This window comes from Haliotis cracherodii, unplaced genomic scaffold (genome assembly GCF_022045235.1).
Source record: "Haliotis cracherodii isolate W230 unplaced genomic scaffold, xgHalCrac1.p SCAF_2, whole genome shotgun sequence".
NCBI classification, from domain to species: Eukaryota; Metazoa; Mollusca; class Gastropoda; order Lepetellida; family Haliotidae; genus Haliotis; species Haliotis cracherodii.
Genome location: NW_027266275.1, coordinates 61,800,161 through 61,816,751, shown reverse-complemented (window position 1 = coordinate 61,816,751; position 16,591 = coordinate 61,800,161).

Genomic DNA, 16,591 nt, shown 5'->3' with positions numbered 1-16,591 from the left:
ATGGTTTGACAAGGTGCTACATAAAACTCGCATGCCAAGGGATTGTCTACTGTAGTCTGATATGTTAGCCTGCTGCATGTGTGAGGGTGTGTGCATGTGAGTGAGGGTGAGTGTGTATGTGTGAGTGTGTGCATGTGGGTGAGTGTGCATGTGTGTGTGAGTGTGCATGGGTGTGAGGGTGAGTGTGCATGTGTGTGTGTGAGTGTGTGCATGTGTGTGAGGGTGTGTACATGTGTGTGCTTATGTGTGAGAGGGTGAGTGCATGTGTGTGCTTATGTGTGAGTGTGTGCATCTGTGTGAGGGTGAGTGTGCATGTTTGTGCTTATGTGCATCTGTGTGAGTGTGCATGTGTGTGCTTATGTGTGCATGTGTGTGAGGGTGAGTGTGCATGTGTGTGAGGGTGAGTGTGCTTATGTGTGCTTCTGTGTGAGTGTGTGCTTCTGTGTGAGTGTGTGCATCTGTGTGAAGGTGAGTGCCTGCATGCATGTGACGTTGAGTATGTATATGTAGACGAAGGTGAGTTGCAGGCAGATTGAGAAGACCCCCAGGTCGACAGACTCCAGCTGTAGGGCTGATATTAGTATCTGCTGTCGATAAAGGAACTGCTGACAGCACAGATCACTGCTGCTGTTTGTTATGGGCAAATATTCATGAGCAGTTTTCAATTTCTTACACATGACAGTTGTGAGTAAATATCCATAATGTATCATTAATAGCTTTAAGTTGCACTTGGTTACACTGGATGCTGGCTGTGTCTCCAGAACTAGATTACAGCTTGTACTGTAATGTCCAGAGATGATGCCATGATGGGTGGCAGTGCCATTAGTGTTACCATAATGAACCAGTACTTGTGCACAAAGATAGTTCATACATGTTCCATAAAGTAGTGTTCTACCGCAATATAACTGTTGATATATGAATAGGGTAGCGGCCATTCATTTGATCTGTATTGATCATTTTCATTGTTGTTTTTTATGAAGAATAACCACCATTTTGTTGTAAAAAACGACAATAACAAAAATTTACATGTACCTGTTCTTGTATACTCAACCTCTTAAAATAGCGTACAGTGATAATCTATAGTTATATCTTAGTTTACATGGCCTGCTCTGGAGGGAATAGTGTCCTTGTAAGTGTAAACCTAGCTGTAATTTATATGCTATATTTGTGTTTCCTTCCTATCATGAAGGAGGTATCTGTGTTACTGATAAGCATGTTGGGTTTTACGTGAAACTTCCTTGTTTATATTGATCATTGAGTCACATTGCCATCCTGCCCTGTCTCGCCCAGTCATCACTTCCTTCTCCGAGCCTTGTCAGTCTCCTCACCCATCCTTGTCAATCTCCTCACCTAGCCTTGTCAGTCTCCTCACCCAGCCTTGTCAATCTCCTCACCCATCCTTGTCAGTCTCCTCACCCTGCCTTGGCAGTCTCCTCACCCATCCTTGTCAGTCTCCTCACCCTGCCTTGTCAGTCTCCTCACCCAGCCTTGTCAGTCTCCTCACCCATCCTTGTCAATCTCCTCGCCCATCCTTGTCAGTCTCCTCGCCCATCCTTGTCAGTCTCCTCACCCTGCCTTGTCAATCTCCTCACCCAGCCTTGTCGATCTCCTCACCCATCCTTGTCAATCTCCTCGCCCATCCTTGTCAGTCTCCTCACCCAGCCTTGTCAATCTCCTCACCCATCCTTGTCAGTCTCCTCACCCATCCTTGTCAGTCTCCTCACCCATCCTTGTCAATCTCCTCACCCAGACTTGTCAATCTCCTCATTCAGACTTGTCAATCTCCTCACCCTGCCTTGTCAATCTCCTCACCCTGCCTTGTCAATCTCCTCTTCCAGCCTTGTCAATCTCCTCACCCTGCCTTGTCAGTCTCCTCACACAGCCTTGTCAATCTCCTCACCCAGCCTTGTCAATTTCTGTTGTCCCACAGCATCTCAGCTTATTATAGAAGAAAGGCCCAGGTCATATATGCTTACCACTCTGGTGAAACCCAGGAGTACATTTCCTTCAAGAAACTGAGATTAGAGCCCCTGATCAGTTGATCCTGGCCTCAGTAAGGCACCTTGCAGATCAAATTCTGTCCCTTTCTACAACTGGGCTCCTGTGCACACTCATCCAGTTCTTTTTCCATTCAATCTAGCAGTTGATGAGTATCCTAATAATACACAGACAGTCTCTCAGTTTGACATACATCTAGTTCTAGACAAGAAACAGGCACCTAACTTATGCCTCAGTCACATTTGCTGTGGCGGCTGTGGGGTCTATAATATTTACGGCCAATAGCAATTATAGGGCCGCCGCAGCATTCCCACGGTCACACACTGTGGCAGTGACACAAGTTAGGAGAGCCGCACGGCGTATTTTGAATTTGTGGAGACAGAAAACCTGCGGCTGCCTTTGAAGTGTGTCCCTGTGGCGGCCATAGGTTTTTGACAAATACCAAGGCTGACGCAAGGAGTCAGCAGGGGCGACCATACGGCGATCGTGCGGCCAGACTGACGCTACCGCTACACAGGGCAGCCACACAGCAAATGCAAGGCCACCGTATGCCTGACATATGGTCGCCGTGGAACCTTTCTAGGGATACGCCCTAGGGCGACCCTGCAACCACCACAGGTCCTTTGTGGCCGCTGCAGGTATCTCTCGATTTCGCAGGGCTATGGCAACCGTATCCTAGCTTGAGCAAATGTGACTGAGGCATAAGCACCATAGTCTCTTTGAACTACGTTATCATGATCTGTGAGTTGGTTCATGGGCAATTAGTTTCTAGTAGGATCCAAACGTGGTGACTCTTACCATGTATTTTTGTCATTGTTAATTTATGGGGAAGTAAATTCTGAATGTCCACTATGTTTTATTTAATTGTTGTTTAAAATCAATGGCATATCTCTTTTCAGCAATATTATGATCTTATAATTTTTCCTGTTTTGTTGATTTCCTCTTACAAGCAAACTGTGCTTGTAATCCTTTCATTTGACTGAACAGAGCTCGGTTTAAGGAACTTGATTTAACTTGCACCAGGTGCATGTTGACATGGAAACCAAGTTGCACCAGCCAAAACCAGGTTGCACCCTGGTACCTTAAACTTAACAAAGTTGAAAGTTAAAAAGCGGGCCTGCTGCCTGTGTCACATTAATTAATGGCATATTGCTGTAAAACGTAATATTAACATGCAATTAATATTGAAGTATTTGGAGTTTTTATGATGTCAAGCCCATGATGATTCCATAAACCTTAGAGGCACTGAATCTGTTCAAAGATCGTTGATGTGTGGACAAGTAAATATTCATCTTCCCGAGGCAAGGGAGTTAGCTGACTGTAAAAGTCAAGTTTCCACCCTTGCCTAACTAGGCTGGAATTTCTGGGCTCGATTGTGGTGCCACCAGTGGCTATTATGAGTTAATTCCCTCTTTGTCCCTCCTATTGACCAATCAGATTCCACCTCTCATATCACTTGCATTTGCTTCAAATAAGATGGTGGTGCCCAGTCAAGACGATCTGATCAATACTCAGTATCTATATTGTAAAAAAACGGGTCTTACTTCGCGATGTGCATCAAAGCACCTTGATTCAAAACATAAAAATATTTGAAAATATCTGTTCACGCCAAGTTTGTGGTAATCAACCATAATCTGCACACAGTTTACAAACCGAATGTCGATTTTGTCGCGTGATTTTGACTGGACTATGCATAGACCCATTAGTCCAGCCAAAATATAACTCCATAATACCAGCCTAGTTCGGCAAGGGTGGAAACTGGACTTTTATAGTCAGTGAACTCCCTTGTCTTGAAAAGATGGTAAGGATTAGTCAGACACAAATTTGAAATGTTTTGACATGCATTTTTTAAGTTGCATTTTTCAATAATAGGTTACACTGGTGCATGTTTTTATACAGCTAAGTTGAGGCCTGCTGTAGCAGTATCTGCAATCTGTAAGTAACTAGTCTTCATTAACATACACATTTTGGTCTGTTTAAGGCTGATTGTGTGGCATTAATAAAGTGGGAGGAACTATATGGGTCTTCGAGCATTTGTCCAATGTTTGGTCCTTTCCAAGATTGGAGATTGGAATTTATTTTTCAACAATGATTTTTTTCTTGCATATTTGTTATTGCTCATATTTTTAACTCTTCTGATCTGAATGGCTTGACTACCTGATTCTTTGCCAGGATTGCTTGATGAATTAAGCTGAATGTATCATGCAGGGGCTTTAACCAAAATATATTTTATGAAAGATTTATAATTTATTTACCCAAATATATTTTATGAAAGAGATATAATTTTTTTTAACCAGGATATAGTTTATGAACGATATAAATTTAGTACTTAAGTTTAGGAGCTTCTGTGAAAGTATAGAAGGAATAATTTTGTCATGATGATCAAAGAATAGCTTTATGTTTTTGAAATTGTCAGTAAAACCCAGGTGAACTACAGACCCTTCAGCTATATTTCTTTGATTAGATTAGACAAGTGAGAATGAGATTGTGCCTAGTTTTCACACATTTGTCGGTAGCTCTCTCTTCATTGTTATATATCAATCCTTCTTACCTTCTGGTTTTATGTCTCTTTTAATGTGTTATCATTTAACATGACCCAGATTAACTGTTGTGTGCCCAGGTCAACGCTTCTTGTACATTCTCCATTGGTTTAGGTTTTACACTGATACAGTCATCTTTCAAAAAGAAAGGTAGTTGATATTTTAATCCTATCTATATGTAGCAGGGCATGGAGTCGTCCCACTGATGACAGCCTTACTTTGTCATCTTGCTGACGGGGTTAACCTCTTTGGTCATGTGGACAAGGCGTCCGACCTCGGATCAGAAGGTCCGTGGTTCGAATTCCATCTCGGGACTCGGAAATGTTATGGCCGCTACATATACATGAACATAGGATTACATCAACATTGTCAAGGAATCTCAACATCATTTATTTTGGCACAAATATTCAAGATAATCAGCTGAATTTGACTTTTTATTACATATGTGATATATGATATATTTCTTATTGATGGCTGGTGCTTTAATTCTTCCTGGCATTGTTAGATTTGTTGTTTTACTTCTCTGTATGTGATACTCCCTCACATTCCGATCAACCGTTTTGTGATCATATTACTACTGGACATATCTTTCTTTGTGTGTATTTATATGGTGATATGTTTCAGGGTTTAGTTGTGTTTAAACATATGTGGGGATTTGTTGAACTAATATCAGTGTAGATAACTTTACGATGTAGTTTTCTCTCAGTCTCCCCTGTAATTGGGATCGATGATGCATGATATTTATCATTGGATTGTCTGGTCCAGACTCGATTATTTACAGACCACCGTCATATAGCTGGAATATTGCTGAGTGCGGCTTAAACAAAAAAACAACCACCCAACTGGTTTGAAATGATATGGAAGCAACCACGTTTCATGAGAGAAAAAAACATATCGAAGTATCCAGCTTCACATATATATATCGTTAATGAATATATTGAAGAAATTTATTCATATGCTTTCTGATTTGCATATGTTATTGAAGAAGGATCGCTTCTTCATCTGTATCTATATAGAACTGTGACAAAGGTATACACTACCCTGTTTTACATGTATTTTTTCAGAAAATGATCGTATTGAAGCATCATGTTTTTTATACATTGTTTATGAATAAATATCGTTTTATCGTGCTTCCCATGAACTTTGCCATTGACACGGCTTGTTCAACAGTTGTTTATAAGAAATGTTATGTTGCAAGTCGAAGTCTGTCATATCCGTCTGGAATTATGACTGAGTTAGAAAGTAATGACAATTTTATATTCTTTTCTGTCTGAATGCCTATTTGCTTATAATGTGTATATATACCTTGTTGCCATGGACACACTTTTTTCATATATTTGAAATGATATTTTTCTCTTTCTTTGAATATGTCTCCTTTTATGGGTTAGATTCCAGAGTTTTGGATTACTACTGTATCTGTTAACGTTACATGCTCATCAAGAAGTTGCTCAATTTTCAATATGACGTTTGGTTCTGAAGGAATATTGGTGAAAACCTCAACATCTACAGAAGATGGAGAGTTGATATCATCTGTACATGCTAATATTCTATGTTGCTTTTAATCTTTTTCAAAGCAACTTTTATGGATCATGATTTTGATAAGAATTGCTTTTTAATTACATCCAGTATATGTTTGGTTTTGTACTCGTTTTGAGGATTTATTTTAAATATTTTGCACGAGAAATGACTTTTGAAATTTTCATAATCAGAAGAAATTGATTAAACCATTAAACCAATGTGTCAGGAAATAGTGGCATGTTTTCCGTATACTGGTCTTACAGTGAGGAACTGCAACTGTAGTATTGTGTTACCCTACTCCAGGATGGAGAAACAGTATACACCAGCTTGTATTTGTGCTGATAACTCATTGCAATTGTGATGATCGTCATGTTTTGCTTAAGAAAATATTGTCAATAAATGCATCAGGAATGTGATTTTACTTTTTGTTTCATGTGAGAGGATCAAGTCTTCCTGATAACCTCTGCTTCACACTGATATCGCAGGGCAGCCTACTGGTTAAAACACTCGCTTGTCATGCCAAAGATCTGGGTTCGATTCCTGACAGGGGTACAATGTGTGAAGCCAATTTTTGGTGTCCCCTGCCGTGATATTGCTAGAATATTGCTAAAAGCAGCATGAAATTAAACGCACTCACTCACTGATATCTCAGTAGCTGGCAATATTACACTGGTGTTAACGCGGACTAGGAGAAGCAGACAGACAACCCGACAGACAGACACATATCAGTACAATAATTATTAAATGAGACATCATTTCACCTCACCTGCATAATATATATCATATATATACATAGTACACATCATTTGGCTACACAAAATAAATGTTACTCAAAGTATATAGCACATACTGACTCGTGATGATCCTTGGTAGAATGGGTTTTCAGCAACCTATGCTTGCGACTGTGCTTGTCGTAAAAGGCTTGAAGAGTAGTCTCCCTTTGACCTTTAAAGTCAACTGCTGCAAGTGTCAAGTTTTCATTTTGACAGGTTTTAAGAGTTCGGAGGGGCGGTCGGGTAGCCTAGTGGTTAAAGCGTTCGCTCGTCACGCCGAAGACCCGGGTTCGATTCCTGACATGGGTACAATGTGTGAAGCCAATTTCTGGTGTCCCCCGCCCTGATAATGCTGGAATATTGCTAAAAGCGGCGTCAAACCATACTCACTCACTCACTTAAGAGTTCGGTTCAAAATGTACTATTGGGATTTGTTTTACCGCAGCCCAGACAAATACTATTTAGATACACGTTTAAAAAGAGCTGATCATGCATACACTGAAGTTGATAGATGCTTTATCCTTACTCAAGCATATAAAAGTCAGAACAAATGCTTGCATAGTCAGAAAGAAATCGTCAGAGATATCTTAACCAAACTTGGCACATAGATGTCTAGTGGTGAACTGTTGCCTTTTGATAGTGTGGGATTTTTGCAAACCCACGAGCACGGGTATGGTGCTGACAAACCTAGAAACATAATCGGGGCGAACTGGGATTCGAACGCACAGTCATAGGTTTCTGGCGTTCCCAAGGTACGCAACTGTGCATAGCGAATCGCGGCGCCTTAGACGACTGGGCCCCCCGTGCCCCCGTAGTAAATGTAAATATAATAAAACTTTATGATAACTTCGTGTATGTTGCATTTTTTATCAAGTTGTAGACTTCTTATTTGCTCACCAACTTCTAGAATGCAAATAAAAAACGTCTTAAACTTGATTTTAGGAGTGACAGGAGGTTACAGAGATTATTACCATCGTGTGTTTCTGTTTGTAAATATCATACATTAGGACCAAATTTGTAATGTTACGAGTTTACGAGTACATATTTACAATACTAAAACATACTCATCTAATAATCTCTATGACTGTGGTTCAGTGTATGTATATGATATATATATATATATATATATATATATATATATATATATATATATATATATATATATAGCCAACATAGTGAACATAATGTACTCACCATTGAGCTGTTCATTATTATCGAACATGCGCTATTTATGTACAGCAGATTTTGTGAATTGAAACATATACGTACATCACATAGTGGAAAATATGATCTGAAATTTGAGCCCCCCCTTGATTGAGGAAAGAGACAGCTTCTTGAGTTCAGTATACAGCATATCAGTTCTGGTTTGACAATTCTTGTCTATCTCAACTGAGAGAAGCGCACGGTTAAGTAAAATGCCAGCATTATTTCCCTTTAACAGCGCGTGACAATAGTGGCTAAAACGAGAGAGAGAGAGAGAGAGAGAGAGAGGAGAGAGAGAGAGAGAGAGAGAGGGGGGGGGGGGGGGGGGGTTATTGGCCAAAACAGTTTCTTTCTGTTCAACATTTGTTTGTTTGTTTGTTTGTTGTGTAATGTCGCACTCAGCACTATTCCAGGTATATGGCGGCGGTCTGTAAATATTCGACTCTGGACCAGACAGTCCAGTGAATGACATCATGAGCATCGATCTTTGGGACATACGGCAAACATGACAGCGAGCGCCTGACCGCCTGATCTCGTCAGTCGCCTCATACAACTGGGTGCCCTCCTGATGGTGTTCTTTCATTGCTTGATCTCATAATACAACCAGGTGCCCTCTCGATGATGTTCTTTCATTGTTTGATCTCACCATACAATCAAGTGCCCTCTCGGTGGTGTTCTTTCATTGCTTGATCTCATAATACAACCAGGTGCCCTCTCGATGATGTTCTTTCATTGTTTGATCTCACCATACAATCAAGTGCCCTCTCGGTGGTGTTCTTTCATTGCTTGATCTCATAATACAACCAGGTGCCCTCTCGATGATGTTCTTTCATTGTTTGATCTCACCATACAATCAAGTGCCCTCTCGGTGGTGTTCTTTCATTGCTTGATCTCATAATACAACCAGGTGCCCTCTCGATGATGTTCTTTCATTGTTTGATCTCACCATACAATCAAGTGCCCTCTCGGTGGTGTTCTTTCATTGCTTGATCTCATAATACAACCAGGTGCCCTCTCGATGATGTTCTTTCATTGTTTGATCTCACCATACAATCAAGTGCCCTCTCGGTGGTGTTCTTTCATTGCTTGATCTCATAATACAACCAGGTGCCCTCTCGATGATGTTCTTTCATTGTTTGATCTCACCATACAATCAAGTGCCCTCTCGGTGGTGTTCTTTCATTGCTTGATCTCATAATACAACCAGGTGCCCTCTCGATGATGTTCTTTCATTGTTTGATCTCACCATACAATCAAGTGCCCTCTCGGTGGTGTTCTTTCATTGCTTGATCTCATAATACAACCAGGTGCCCTCTCGATGATGTTCTTTCATTGTTTGATCTCACCATACAATCAAGTGCCCTCTCGGTGGTGTTCTTTCATTGTTTGATCTCACCATACAACCAGGTGCCCTCTCGGTGGTGTTCTTTCATTGCTTGATCTCACCATACAACCAGGTGCCCTCTCGGTGGTGTTCTTTCATTGCTTGATCTCATAATACAACCAGGTGCCCTCTCGGTGGTGTTCTTTCATTGCTTGATCTCATAATACAACCAGGTGCCCTCTCGATGATGTTCTTTCATTGCTTGATCTCATAATACAACCAGGTGCCCTCTCGGTGGTGTTCTTTCATTGCTTGATCTCACCATACAACCAGGTGCCCTCTCGGTGGTGTTCTTTCATTGCTTGATCTCATAATACAACCAGGTGCCCTCTCGGTGGTGTTCTTTCATTGCTTGATCTCACCATACAACCAGGTGCCCTCTCGGTGGTGTTCTTTCATTGTTTGATCTCACCATACAATCAAGCGCCCTCTCGGTGGTGTTCTTTCATTGCTTGATCTCATAATACAACCAGGTGCCCTCTCGATGATGTTCTTTCATTGTTTGATCTCACCATACAATCAAGTGCCCTCTCGGTGGTGTTCTTTCATTGCTTGATCTCATAATACAACCAGGTGCCCTCTCGATGATGTTCTTTCATTGTTTGATCTCACCATACAACCAGGTGCCCTCTCGATGGTGTTCTTTCATTGTTTGATCTCACCATACAACCAGGTGCCCTCTCGGTGGTGTTCTTTCATTGCTTGATCTCACCATACAATCAAGTGCCCTCTCGATGGTGTTCTTTCATTGTTTGATCTCACCATACAATCAAGTGCCCTCTCGATGGTGTTCTTTCATTGTTTGATCTCACCATACAACCAGGTGCCCTCTCGGTGGTGTTCTTTCATTGCTTGATCTCACCATACAATCAAGTGCCCTCTCGATTGTGTTCTTTCATTGCTTGATCTCACCATACAACCAGGTGCCCTCTCGGTGGTGTTCTTTCATTGCTTGATCTCACCATACAACCAGGTGCCCTCTCGATGGTGTTCTTTCATTGTTTGATCTCACCATACAATCAAGTGCCCTCCCGATGGTGTTCTTTCATTGTTTGATCTCACCATACAATCAAGTGCCCTCCCGATGGTGTTCTTTCATTGTTTGATCTCACCATACAATCAAGTGCCCTCCCGATGGTGTTCTTTCATTGTTTGATCTCACCAGACAGCCAGGTGTCATCTCGATGGTGTTCTTTCATTGTTTGATCTCACCAGACAGCCAGGTGCCATCTCGATGGTGTTCTTTCATTGTTTGATCTCACCATACAATCAAGTGCCCTCCCGATGGTGTTCTTTCATTGTTTGATCTCACCATACAATCAAGTGCCCTTTCGATGGTGTTCTTTCATTGTTTGATCTCACCAGACAGCCAGGTGCCATCTCGATGGTGTTCTTTCATTGTTTGATCTCACCATACAATCAAGTGCCATCTCGATGGTGTTCTTTCATTGTTTGATCTCACCAGACAGCCAGGTGTCATCTCGATGGTGTTCTTTCATTGTTTGATCTCACCAGACAGCCAGGTGCCATCTCGATGGTGTTCTTTCATCGTTTGATCTCACCATACAATCAAGTGCCCTTTCGATGGTGTTCTTTCATTGTTTGATCTCACCAGACAGCCAGGTGCCATCTCGATGGTGTTCTTTCATTGTTTGATCTCACCATACAATCAAGTGCCCTTTCGATGGTGTTCGTTCATTGTTTGATTTCACCATACAATCAAGTGCCCCCCCGATGGTGTTCTTTCATTGTTTGATCTCACCATACAATCAAGTGCCCTCTCGATGGTGTTCTTTCATTGCTTGATCTCACCATACACCCAATCGCTCACCCCTTCGATGGCGTTCATGGATAATGTCCAAACGGATGCTACATAGCGCGCACATATTTCTAACAGACATCCTAAAAACACCCACACATCGCTACAAATCAAAACTATTGTTGTTTTTATCTTGTGTATTATTTCCATATGCACAGGTAAACAATGCAAAGGAAATGTGAACTATGACAAATATTCCACCTTTTGATGACATTGTAGGGTAATTGGGAAGTGGAGAGAGCTTGTTATCAATGGAAAGTCTGTTTGTTCCCGGTCACAAGGTATCAAACAAAGGTATATGTTTCCTGCGTATGTATACGACAATCTTTGTTATTCCCAAGGACATATTTTGTACATCCGACCGATTTCTGGGAACCTTGAATAAAGCAACTGGTAAACACCAGCTATATGGTCACATTAACACAAACAATGGATATGTTGGATATGTAGGACGGTTGGTTTGTTGTTCAATGCCGCACTCAGCAATATTCGAACTATATGACGGCGGTCTGTAAATAATCGTGTCTGGACCAGACAATCCAGTGATTGATATCATGAGCATCGATCCATGCAATTGGGATGCGATGGCATGCATCAACCAAGTCAGCGAGCCTGATCACCCGATCCCGTTAGTCGCCTCTTAAGACAAGCATACTTACCCTTTAGGGCAAGCATGGGTTGCTGAAGACCTCTTCTACCCCGGATCTTCACAGGTCCAAATAAATATATAATAATCTCCTTTTGTAAATACAACTTTCCACAAACCTGTAAAGTTCCAGGATAATGGACGTTTCTGTACATAAAAACAACAAAGCTCTTTCCATAGCCACCAGAAATAAAAAAACCGTCGATTGTACCATTCCTACTGAACATGTGCTTATGAATCACTATCAAATGATGATGATACCAGCCCCACCGGTGGTACCCATCACCAACACATGCAAAGGCAAGTCAATTTTTAACCTGAAAAACAAGTCAGTTGCAAGGTATATCATGTGAGAGTTATCAATGTCATACAGCTTTAAATTGTTTGATAGCCATTTCTTAGAAGTTTTCTGATGTCAAAGTAGACAAAACATTTCATGCATAACAACTTCTTAAGGTTAATGTTAAAGTAGAAGGATCTATACCGTGACGACGCTCTATCAGTATTTTATCCATGAATGCCTTGCCTTCGTTGTTTGTTTTTCAGTGAGTGAGTGAGTGAGTTTGGTTTAACGCCGCTTTTAACAGTATTCCAGTTATATCGCGGCGTGTCAGCTTAATGTGGGAGGAAAGCCCGAAGTGATGCAGGTCTCAGACGTTTACCACTTCGGTGAAACCCACGAGCACGGGTATGGTGCTGACAAACCTAGAAACATAATCGGGGCGAACCGGGATTCGAACCCACAATCATAGGTTTCTGGCGTGCCCAAGGGACGCAACTCTGCACAGCGAATCGCGGCGCCTTAGACGACTGGGCCACCCGTGCCCCCTGTTTTTCAGAAGAAAACTATTTCTTAGGTGTCGATAGGATTGTATTGGGGAATATGTCATTATTGAATTAACGTCTGGGCGCTACAACACACCTCTCTTGTTTATTTACTTACTTTGGTGACAGTGGTGGCAGTGCCTAGACAACTGCATTGCTTCTGGGTAACTAGTAGAAAACATATCATGACTTGGTGACAGCACCGAGTCTGAACATCTACCATTAACAATTCAACGAGGATCCAGGAGTGTATCAGAATTCAGTGTTTTGAGGTATAGAAATTTGTCTTTCTACACGTTATATATCAGGAATATGACTGTGGAATATTACTTAGTAATCATTTATATCACCATATTGCCAGCTTCAACAACAGTTCCATCAAGTTTGAGTTCCATCACATTTCCACATCAGAACATTTTCGGAGGTGTACGATTCACATTAAAACTGACAACACTCGGTGATAAAAGTGGCAAAAATCCTCGGCAAGCCTAGGAATTTTTCCACTTTTATCAACTCGTGTTGATATATTTGATATCAAAATTCAAAAGACACTCTATATCCCTGACTGAAGGTGAGCTACGGTACCTGTAGTAATGTGTTTGTTTTGTTGTAACTGAATCTGGATGGCTTCTTTCAAAGTGACTGAGTGAGCCTGCTGACAACATGCCCCCTACGCACCTGTCACGTATAATTCCCTTCATTGACGTTCAGTGGGCAGCTATTTCTTCAGAGGAAACTTTAATAGAAAGAGCATGATGAACAAAGCTTTCTGACGGCTTGTAAGCTGTATTAGATACATTACATCCTACTGAAGTAGCCCGCCTACAGTGTGTTAGATGCCACGTCGTGCTGATGTGATGTACCATAATCAACCAAGTCTTTTGCCTGACCCGGTCGGGTCGAGATACAACCCTGGCCGTGTGTAGCGACCAGAACTGGGATACGACCAGAACTGGGATAAACAGTCCACAATTTCGTAAAACCCCATTTACTGCGGTAATGCTTTCGTTTAGCTCTAAAACGCATGGCAATATATATGCGGAATATGATTTAGTTTATCAATGATGTTCAGATTGAGGACAATTTGACAATGTAGACACAATATATAAATGACAACCTTTTTATTTACTGTTGTTATCCATAAATTGTGTCTACTTTGTCATCCGTCAACTTCTAAGTGGCTATCAAACAATTTGAGGGCAACTTATAAAGATTTTTTTTGGCTTTTAAATGTGATCTGTATTATATTCAGGACATGTAAAGTTTGTTTTTTGTGGTGAAGGAATTGTTAAGCTTTAACATGTTTTTTTATGTGTTACGGGTGATAATGTGGATGGAAAATGGGGACACATTAGACGGCAAATGCAATCTTTAACAATACTTACTGTATAACTGTAAACAAAGGTTGATAGCATGAGCAACTATCCGCGCCGTCGAGGAATGATGACACAAAGTCAGCAGATTAGCAACACATTCTTCATTTGTGTCTGCCCTTGGGCACATTGGCACTGTGGACATATTCTGCACCAATGTTCTCAGTATCCAATAGAAGACACACTGTGTGAAGAAAAGTCTTTGGCACAAGTACCTACTTGCCGTATATGTTTCATTACATGTCCAAGTGTGTCATTCATCTGTGATTTCTCTCAAGTACAAGCCCATGTGTGTACTCTCCGGCGTCAGCAGCTGATCGATGTGCACAGATGGAGGGTACACGCTTCCCCACGATACACGCCAAACGAACCGGGTGAGTTTAAACATATTTGAAAAATAACAATCGTAATCTAATAATTTCTGAAACCTATTAAAAGGTGTTAAAAATCGACAGTATCCCATGCGTTGCTATTGATACTTGGGGGAACAGATGGCCCAATCGCTGTGCAGAGTTGTGTCCCTTAGGCATGCCAGGATCCAATTATTGTGGGGTTGATTCCTCGATTCGCCCTGATTATGATCGCTTGTCTGTCAGCACCATGCCCGTGCCCGTAGGTTTCACCAAATTTGTAAACGTCTGAGACCTGCATTACTTCGGGCTTTCTTCCAAATTCCAGCTGACACGAAACATGACCTTCGAACTGAATATATATTAACAAGACACTTCCTTCTCACCTGTATGTAGCCTTTCATATTACACCAATTGAACTGCGATCACTCCATATATCACCCTATGGAATATATCTGTTGACACCAAGTTGACGGTACACATGATTTGCAAATTCTGCAATCGACCGAAATCTGCACGGCAGTTTACGAACGGAATGTCGATTTCGTTACGCGATTTTGACTATGCATGACTCATTTGTCGAGCCAAACTATAACTCCATAATTGCTTTGTTGAAACTGGAGTTTTTTATAGACAGTTTACTGCCTTGCCTCGGGGAGATGGGAAACACAATGCTTCAAATGACTTGAAGAGATTTGATCTTTCACGTTCATGAACCACATGCTGTTGGCAGTTCACCACCATTTTATAATGTAGATTCCAAGATGACGGGTACCCGGTGGCTTAGTCGTGACCGTTTCGAATCTCAAATTCGCTTATGTATGTTCTTTGGTTTGTCAGTACCAACAGAGTCTACAACTATTTCCTACATGTCCACCTACATTCTCACTACATGTTCACTGTGTGATCTGGAATACTATCAAAGCAGCGTTAAACTCATCTAATTCATAGCCACAAGGATGACAACGTTCCTTTCTGAATGACATTGCATCTCTCAGTCCAATAGGGGGCACGGATAGCCCCGGTTTCGCTGTGCAGAGTTGTGTCCCTTGGGAACGCCAGAAACCTATAATTGTGGGTTCGAATCCGGGTTCGCCCCGATTATGTTTCTAGGTTTGTCAGCACCATACCCATGCTCGTGGGTTTCACCGAAGTGGTAAACGTCTGAGACCTGCATCACTTCGGGCTTTCCTCCCACATTAAGGTGACACGCTGGAATACTGTTAACCACCTCACTCACTCACTCAGTCCAATAAGTCAACTCGACCAGCATTTAGAGGACCCATATTGGAAAGGGAGTCACCAGATACACTCATCCACGTTAGTTACACACTAAAGCTGACGGACCAGACAATCCAGTGACTGATATCATGAGCATCGATCCATGCAATTGGGATACGATACATCAACCAAGTCAGCGAGTCTGTGTGCGTTTGTGTGTGCTTATATTTCGCGCTCGCGCGTGTGTGTGCGATTATGTGCTTGTGTGCGTGGATGTGTGTGTTTGTGATTGTATGGTTATGCGCGTGTGTGTATGCGTGCGTTTGTACGTGCGTGCGAATGTGTATGCAATATATGTGTTTTCGAGTTATGTTTGAAAGTGTCACATTTACAGCATGCGGCAAGGGACTTGACTTCGAAGAGCACACGGAATCATCGTCTCTGCAGGGACTTGTTATCTGTGATTGACGTGACAGGATACGGCCACAGTTATCGCTAAGTAGATAATGACATATAAGTCAACGATGGCGCGTGCCCTCAAGGAAGCAAATCCCGACTGAAGAGAATGTGTAAATCAACAACTTAGCCCCCAACTGAAGAGAAAATATTATTATGGAATACTTTTCGCTCTTTTGTTTATGAGTTGTGAGAAGAAACAAGCCTGGATTAAAGACGTTTGATGAGTATGAATATAATTATGAGTATGAATTATTTGATATGCAATGCATTTGTGTATAGTTCTCGCCCGGAAATGTCAACACCAAGTTGGCAGATTGCAGCATATACATTTACTGTAACACATATTTACGAGAAGCACTATGTGCTAGGCTAAGCTGCGGAGCGGACCATTTGATTTCTAGGGCAGGGGTTGGACGTTTTTTGGTGTGTTTTTTAAAACAAATTTGTGTAAATAAACAAGCTCAGCCTCCGTCTGCTTAAAA